Source organism: Sinocyclocheilus anshuiensis, unplaced genomic scaffold (assembly GCF_001515605.1).
Source record: "Sinocyclocheilus anshuiensis isolate Anshui unplaced genomic scaffold, SAMN03320099.WGS_v1.1 scaffold532, whole genome shotgun sequence".
Taxonomy (NCBI): domain Eukaryota; kingdom Metazoa; phylum Chordata; class Actinopteri; order Cypriniformes; family Cyprinidae; genus Sinocyclocheilus; species Sinocyclocheilus anshuiensis.
This window is the reverse complement of record NW_015555819.1, coordinates 321861-330365: the sequence shown is the minus strand read 5'-3', so window position 1 is coordinate 330365 and position 8505 is coordinate 321861. Positions and strand designations below refer to the sequence as shown.

The following is an 8505-nucleotide window of genomic DNA, read 5'->3' as shown; positions in this document are numbered from 1 at the left end:
TTTTTTCAGGATTCTTTGATGAATAGAAAGATCCAAAGATCAGCATTTATCTGAAATAAAAAAGCTTGTAACATTTTACACTATACCATTCAAAAGCTTGGCGTCCGTATCATTTTTTTTTTGGGGAAAGAATTTATAGAAATCAATACTTTTATTTAGCAAAGATACTTTAAATTGATCAAACGTGATGATAAAGACATTTGGAATGTTACAACAGATTTCTATTTCAGATAAATGCTGCTCTTCTGAACTTTCTATTCGTCAAAAAAAACCTGAAAAAAATTCTACTCGGCTGTTTTCAACATCATAAAAAAAAAAAGTATTATTTTTTTTTAAATCATAATATTAGAATGATTTCTGAAGAATCATGCGACTGGAGTAATGATGCTAAAAATGCAGCTTTGATCACAGAAATAAATGACATTTTAAAATATAGTAAAATAGAAATCAGTTATTTTATATTCATTTTATGCAATGTTACTGTATTTACTGTATTTTTGTTCAAATAAATGGAGCCTTGGTGAGCATAAGAGACTTTCAAAAACATCAAGTACAAAAAAAAGATCTCTTGAAAGGAAAAACAAATAGATTTGATTAAATCAAGCATAGAACTAAATACCACAGGGACATTTGCATATGTGATGCCCATTACAACATTCTGACTACAAAATAATGTAACTATTTAGATGAGCATTTTTCAGATTCATCAGAATTTATTTTTTTTTGTCTTTTGAAAATTAAGGTCCCAGTTTCATAATAAAGTGCATGGCAAAAACGTGTTTCTGCTTCCACTCAAAATAGGCATTTTCAAAATGATATAATAAATGATCTGTGGAGTATTTTGAGCTGAAACCAGAGACTTACAGTATATTGCATATTGTAAAAAGGGGCATAATATGTCTCCTTTAAAATTTAATTTATTTCTGTGATGCGCAGCTGAATTTTCAGCATCATTACTCCAGTCTTCAGTGTCACATAATCCTTCAGAAATCATTCTAATATGTTGATTTGCTGTTCAAGAAACATTTTTATTATTATTATTATTATTATTATTATTATCATCATCAATATTTAACAGTTGAGTACATTTTTTCAGGATTCTTTGATGAATAGAAAGATCCAAAGATCAGCATTTATCTGAAATAAAAAAGCTTGTAACATTTTACACTATACCATTCAAAAGCTTGGCGTCCGTATCATTTTTTTTTTGGGGAAAGAATTTATAGAAATCAATACTTTTATTTAGCAAAGATACTTTAAATTGATCAAACGTGATGATAAAGACATTTGGAATGTTACAACAGATTTCTATTTCAGATAAATGCTGCTCTTCTGAACTTTCTATTCATCAAAGTACCTGAAAAAAAATTCTACTCATCTGTTTTCAACATAATAATAATAATAATAATAATAATAAATGTTTTTGAGCAGCAAATCAGAATATTAGAATGATTTCTGAAGGATCATGTGACTGGATGGAGTTAAAAATTCAGCTTCGAAATCACAGGTATAAATTTCATTTTAAAATATATTCCAAAAGAAAACGGTTGTAAAAAATATTTCAAAATTTTACTGTTTTTGCTGTATATTGTACATAATAATTTCACCTATTGCCTCATCTGCATAAACGTTTGCATGCTTAATTAAAATCATGTTGCATGTTTTCACTTTGTGAAGTTATGAGGTGCTGTTTATGAATTATAGGCTTTTTGGGTACATTTGGTCACGCCCTTATATTAAAATGATTCTGATGTGGTCATCAAAATAATAATAAAATGTATATATATATTTTAATATACAACATATTTCATAATACTGTGATAGGGAATCCAGAAAATTATGACAGCAAAAAAAAGTTTTTTTTATCTAAAATATTTGACATGAACAAAAATATAAAATACGGTGTGACCAGGGTAGAGATTCGCCACCAAATGACTCTTATGAGCCTGTTCCTTTAATGAATCACTTAAGACAACTCAAAAATTCATGGTCTGAATCACTCTGACAAATTATTCATAAAATGAACACACTAAATTAGTCTGAGTGTTACGGAATCGACATATTTCTATTAAATACTCCTGACAGGCAAACATAATTAAGTAATTAATTCATTATTTTTGCCTGTCAGGAGTATTTAATAGAAATATGTTGATTAATTAATTAATTACAAATTAGATTTTGAGCAAATGACTATTCTATTCAGTGAATCAACAACAAAAAGCACAATAAATTACTCTTACTTTCAGTGAATCAAGTGAAATGACTCACAAACTATGTGTGTCTGAGTATTTATCACATAATGGCTCCTCAGCTGAAAGCATCCTTTAAATGCATCTGTCTCGCATCAGCACACATTAGTGGATATGCCAAGAGCCAGGCAGAACGCTGGAGCTGGTTTCAATATTCTCTCCCTGAAGTGGAGCTGACAGATCTTCAGACTCACAGACGGGACGCACCGAGAGAACACTACGTCCAGAGCTCAACAACATAATGACATCAAACTGGGTCATGAGACGTGCTGCGAAGAACTCAAGAACACCGAACTTTTAAATCACTGATCGCATTCGTATAGAGGTCACACAACACAAACCATGCATGAAGCATGTGCGCATATTTTGTGCATTTGTTCATGGCAGAATGCAGCATTAAGACAAATTCGCTCCTTATCGAGATCCACAAAGAGGTCACATAGTTTGGAAGTTTCTATTCTTATTTGGAAATGAATGTGCTGGGATCTGAAATTGGGATTCGTCAATTTAAACTTCGGAAATCATGAAAAGACAAACTGTAACAATGGGAATCACAATGAGAGACTACTTTTCTTTAAAGAAGCAAACTGCTTGCCCGAGAAATTCCCTCTTGTAAATATTTTGCTTTACCAAAAAAAAAAAAAAATCCCTTTGAGAGAAAAATGCTCAATATCAAGAGACTTTCCAACTCTTCAAGAAGGTCATATGCATCTTTTTTCTAAACGTATATAATTCGAATCTGAATATGTGCAAATATCAAACCTCTTGTAAAATATATATATATATATATATATATATGAATTGTTTATTTGCAAAAACAGATAACTCCGGTTTTTTTAATTTTCAAAAATTATGTTTTTTATTATGTTATTATGTTTTTATTGTTTTATTATGTTACTTAGCTGTATTTTTTACCTAATCAAAATAGGAACAGAATGGTGCTATGAAAATACAAGTTCATAGGTCAATTCCCAGGGAATGCATGCACTCGTAAAATTTATGTATACATATGAAGAGTTTATTTGCAAAAACAGATAACTCTTTTTTATTGTTATCATGTTTTTATTGTGTTAGGTAGCTGTATTTTTAGTTCTTTTTTACCCTAATCAAAATAACCCAACTGCAGTTTGATTGAGATTCATTGGAATGCACAATGAAAAACATGATTTTTTTTAATTATTAAAAACTGTTTTTGCAAATTAACTCTTCATTTATTATTATTACTATTATAAATATAATTATTATATTTGTTATAATTATATTATTATATTTATAATAAACATAACATTTATTATTAAATTACTTACATTTACCCATCTCTGGTTTGATATTTATTTTTGAATACACTGTTTTTTATTAGTTTAATGTACTCATATACGTATGCATTTAGTTTTTTCTATCATTTTGTGAAAATGTTATTTAGGTGGAGGCTTAAAGAAATAGTTCACCTGAAAATGAACCTTTGCTGAAATCCTGCAGGCCATCCTCCAGTCCATCAGTTAACATCTGAAGTGAAAAGCTGCATGTTTGTAAGAAACAAATCCATCAAGACATTTTTTACCTCAAACGTAACTTTCATCTGAAATGAGACCTTTATTCACAACACTGATTTCTGCAATGACAAAGTTGTCGCATCTGAATCAGGAGAGAAATCTGCACAGATCAAGCATCATTTACAAGCAAAAATCGTTGAGAGAGGAAAACAGCGGATGGACGTTTTCACTGGAGGAAGCGTTATTATGAATTATAGACTCATATTTTAGCCAGGAGCAATGGTTTAAAAATTAGTCAATGATAAATTTGTTTATGAAAACACAGCTTTTCTCATTACAAGATGTTAACTTATGGACTGGAGTGGTGTGGATTACTTGTGGATTATTGAGATGTTTTTATCAGCTGTTTGGACTCTCATTCTGATGGCACCCATTCACTGCAGAGGATCCATTGTTGAACAAGTGACAAATTTCTCCAAATCTGTTCAGATGAAGAAACAAACTTGGATGGCCTAAGGGTGAGTGATTTCAGCAAATGTTCCTTTTTGGGTGAACTACTCCTTTAAGGTGGAGGCTTTAAATAAGCCCTTATAGGTTTTCGGCCTTTGCATTGTCTTGCTTTTTATCATATTTATTTTATATAGTGCAAAATAATTTAAACTAAAAACAACTAAACTAAACCATCTAATAAGAGGGAAAAAACTTCTCTCCAATCATGCCGACTATATCATGGGACGTTTTCATCAAGACAGACTGAAAGTGACCTTTTGTGGGGTGTGGAGTGACATGAGAGGAGAAAACTATTCGTTCCTGGTCCGACTTCACCGAGCATCTACGTAACTGCTTACAGAACAGAAGACGTTTCCCACAAATATCCTCAGGTGTTGACGCTACCTCGCATTTTAACATGTGGCCTCCAAACAGCTTAATATCCTTCCACTTAGACCTAGTTAGAAACAGCTTTCCACAACCACGGCAACTATTACCGCAGATCTAAAAAGTGGAGTAGGCCTACGGCCCAGATTGTTATGTAGATTCAGTACTAGCAAAGGTATCTGCACAGTTTTCTATCTACTATCTACTGAGTGAGCTGGAGTAGACCTGCCACTGTCTATTATGTCATTAAAGGGGTCATATGATGCGATTTCAATTGTTCCTTTCTCTGACCGATGAGCTTTGTAAAAATCGACGTGTTTCAGAAAGGCGGGGCATAGAGGAGAAACAATAATGTACAGTATGTGGAAAATAATGTGTTTTTTTAACCTTAAACCGCATAAACACATTTCATTACACCAAATACACAAAATAATGTTCTTTTTAGCAACATCATATGACCCCTTTAAATATTAAGGTATTGTATGTTCAGTGTTTTCAACTCAGCCCACAATTACTCAAACAAAATATCCTTACAAATACAAATATCATACCACACTATTTATAGTTTATGTGACATCTATCAGAACGTGCTTGTTGATATTTACACTTGGTTCAAATGGCCACAGTTTACATTTTGTGTAAACAGCATCTACATTAAAGTGAAAATAAGTTATTATGAGGGAAATGTTTTTCATTCGGGTTTGTTTTAAGTCTAAACGTCATTTTACCGTCTGAATCCAGCGTCCTTTCAATGGAAAGTAACGTAAGTTAAGCGTTTGCTTTATGAAATGACAGACTGTTCTCGTGCGCTCGACTATTAAAAGTATCTTATGTGACAAATGTGCAAAATAAGGGTGGCTAATATTTGACAGATAACATTTGACCTCAGTACAGCCTTCTTAGTACAGAATCTGGCGCATGACGTTCATTATGGCCTCCACGAATAACAGGTGACCTGGTGGTTCTTTTGATTCATAAGCGAATCGATTCTTTTGAGTTTGTTCGCTAAAAACATTCTTTCAGATTCGTTCACTGATTCGTTCAGTGACCATTGTCGCAGTTTGGCGACAAGTGTCTTATGAACGAGTCACTGAATCATATACTCAACCGATTCGTTAAAAACCGACTCGACCGAATCAAGGCTTTAAAATTGCTGAAATTATTGTTTGCCTCTTCGCAGTCCGCTCACTATAGATACTTTCTCATGCTATAGCCTATATTTGTGGAAGGACGAAAAATATAAGTCAATTCACTGCATGGAAGTGAACTAGAACAATTCGTTCACTTTAAAGATTCATTCAGCGTTCACTGCTTAAACTTACTGCGAGGTAAGTTAAAGTTTCGCGGTTGACAGCTATCAGAAGAAAAAAAGTTTTATTACTTTTTAAGTGCATTATAAGCTATTTATCAACACATTATTTTATAGTTAAGCCTTTCATGTGACACGGCATGCAATAATGAAGCAAATTACTCACCACTGTTTGAAAAAAAATATGTTGGCAAATTCCATGCGCTGACAGGCAATGGACAGGCAAAGGAAACGTCCTGCTTGGAGTAGATTAAATAACCTGGATGCAAATTTGATTTCATAGCGATAAAATTTGGGGGGAATGCTAAAAAGCCAATATTGTACGGTTAGAAATCACTTCATACAGCCAACGAAACACACAGCGTCTTCACGACATGGCGGCAGCAACAATACTACAGCGAGAATAAAAGTTACGCCTTCTTTCTTTGCGTGAACATTTGGGTGGCGTTATGCAAATCTTCCCACATCGTGACGTAGATATGTGGGGGCGTGTTAGAACGAGCCGTTTTAGGTAGGTGTGGCTGACTCTTAACTTTTATAAAGAATATCTCTTTGGATTTAAGACTTTAGTCTTTGCAACTTTACAGATCTTCTTTATGCACCAAGAGCTTTTAACACTCCAAAGGGAAAGGAAAAATTGAAATCGCATCATATGACCCCTTTAAACAATTTCTCATCCCTAATATAAATAGCAGCTCCTTAATATGAATCAAACAACATTGACAAGAAACAGAAAAACGCTCACTGCTCTTCATTTATTTCTTCGTTTCTGACAGTTTGTTTATGTGAACAATTAGGAAGCTTGAAGCAACATTTACTTTTATTGAAAAGTACTTGAAGGTTACAGGCCATTGTTTTAATTAGATTTGTAAACATTTGTTAATATTTATTTTTTAAAATAATAGAATGTGATCAATTGTAGTATTTTCTGTGTAGAGAATAGTGAAATTTCACCGGTAGAGGCAGATAAAATGTTGATATTGTGACAATCCCTGATGGGGAAATGATGAGATTGTTACAACCACCGAGATCCTCAACTTGGCTGGTCTTTTCTATCAACCAACTTGTTTCTCTGTTGATGAGCACCATAATTCTGAAGTGTGGACATACCAGTACGAATCCTTTGGCCAAACAGTGCATTAAAATACCTGGCGAGCAACCAGGACTGATTGTCCACCCTGGCATCTACCCCTCCACAATATTTCTATGTGAAGTGTAGCAGCATGTAAAACGATCAGCTTTTCTGCGTACTTTCCTGCGCAATTGACGACAGAAGCACATGGCATTATAAGAAGGCCAAAACTGTGGTCTTTGCAAAAAAGACCCAGCATGTGATACTTATAACATTGCTTAAAGGGAGAGTAACCCCAAAAAATAAAAAGCGACCAGCCACAGATCTTTTTGTTGTTTATTTAGGCGTGAGTTTATATAGTTTATTTGTTACTGAGTGTCTCAAAACAAACTCTGAATATCCTTAAATATGTGATGGCAAATCCTAGTGATTATTTCATCCTCAAAGGCTCTTGTTGTATCAAAATCATAAACACGGCTGTTTCCAGGCAGACTGGTTAAAAAAAAACTCTGTGCCCTTACTCCCAGAAGATATGTCAGCCAATCAGATTAGAGCTTGCCAGATTGAGAAAATACTTTCCAATATGCATCAGAATGTCTTGGAACTGTGTGCGGTCTGTGAATGTGCCATCTGATGGTGTAGTTAAGGCATTTACAAGCAGGGACAAACTGGGTCATGCTAACCAACAAAACCCAACCCTAATCAACATTTTGGACATAGAAACTCATGTCAAATCCGATATTCTATAATAGTTTACCTTAGCAAATAAAAACATATTTTTATTGTCTCTGTTGTGTTTTAATACAGTAATTTCTCTTTGAAGGTATGTAGTTTCTAGTTTCAAATAGCATATTTATAAAGCATATTTTTTAACAAACTTTGCAAACACCCCTTACATATTTTAATGATTATTCTTAACCTTGCAATATTTCACTATTTTATATAGGGCTTGACAGTAATGAGCTAACGTATGGCAAAAAAACTTGAATTTACCAGAAGAAACTCCACAAGTTTAGCACCTTGATTGAAACCCAAACATTTAATCAAATCCATGGCATAATTATATTAGTCAATTAACAATAAACTGGGCTTATAATATCATTGTTCCCCACCCTACATGTTCTTCTTTTTGATAATCAATTTAACTTGGATGCACGTTACAATACAGAAGAAAAAATCTGCTGCTATTTTCGTTTTGTCGCAACTTGAATAAAAATTATTGTGATTTTAACAGTAAAAGACTGTAAAAATGCTACAGTAAAAACCTGTTAACTGGTTAACAGTAAGTTTCCATACTATATTCGGTGAATAAATGTAATTACATTTAATGTGATTCTACAGTAAAATACTGTTAAAAGTACGGTTTTTGGAAGTGAAAAAGAAAAAGTAATTGTATAATTTACAGTGAAAAAATGTAAATTGACACTCCCAGAATTCCCTGCATGACACTTCATATTTGATGTTTTTTCTTATCAGTTGTGTACACTAGGGTTTAATCTTACATCT

At 33.1% G+C, this 8505-nt stretch overlaps 1 long non-coding RNA gene across 1 annotated transcript in view; it reads right to left on the bottom strand.

The window, feature by feature from the left end:
• LOC107675290 (uncharacterized) overlaps nt 1-5552 on the bottom strand; it is a 32924-nt gene extending 27372 nt beyond the window's left edge. The window contains exon 1 of the long non-coding RNA XR_001632584.1: nt 5503-5552. This is a non-coding gene — a long non-coding RNA (uncharacterized LOC107675290). The remainder of the gene's footprint in view (nt 1-5502) is intronic.
• Nucleotides 5553-8505: the final 2953 nt, after the last annotated feature.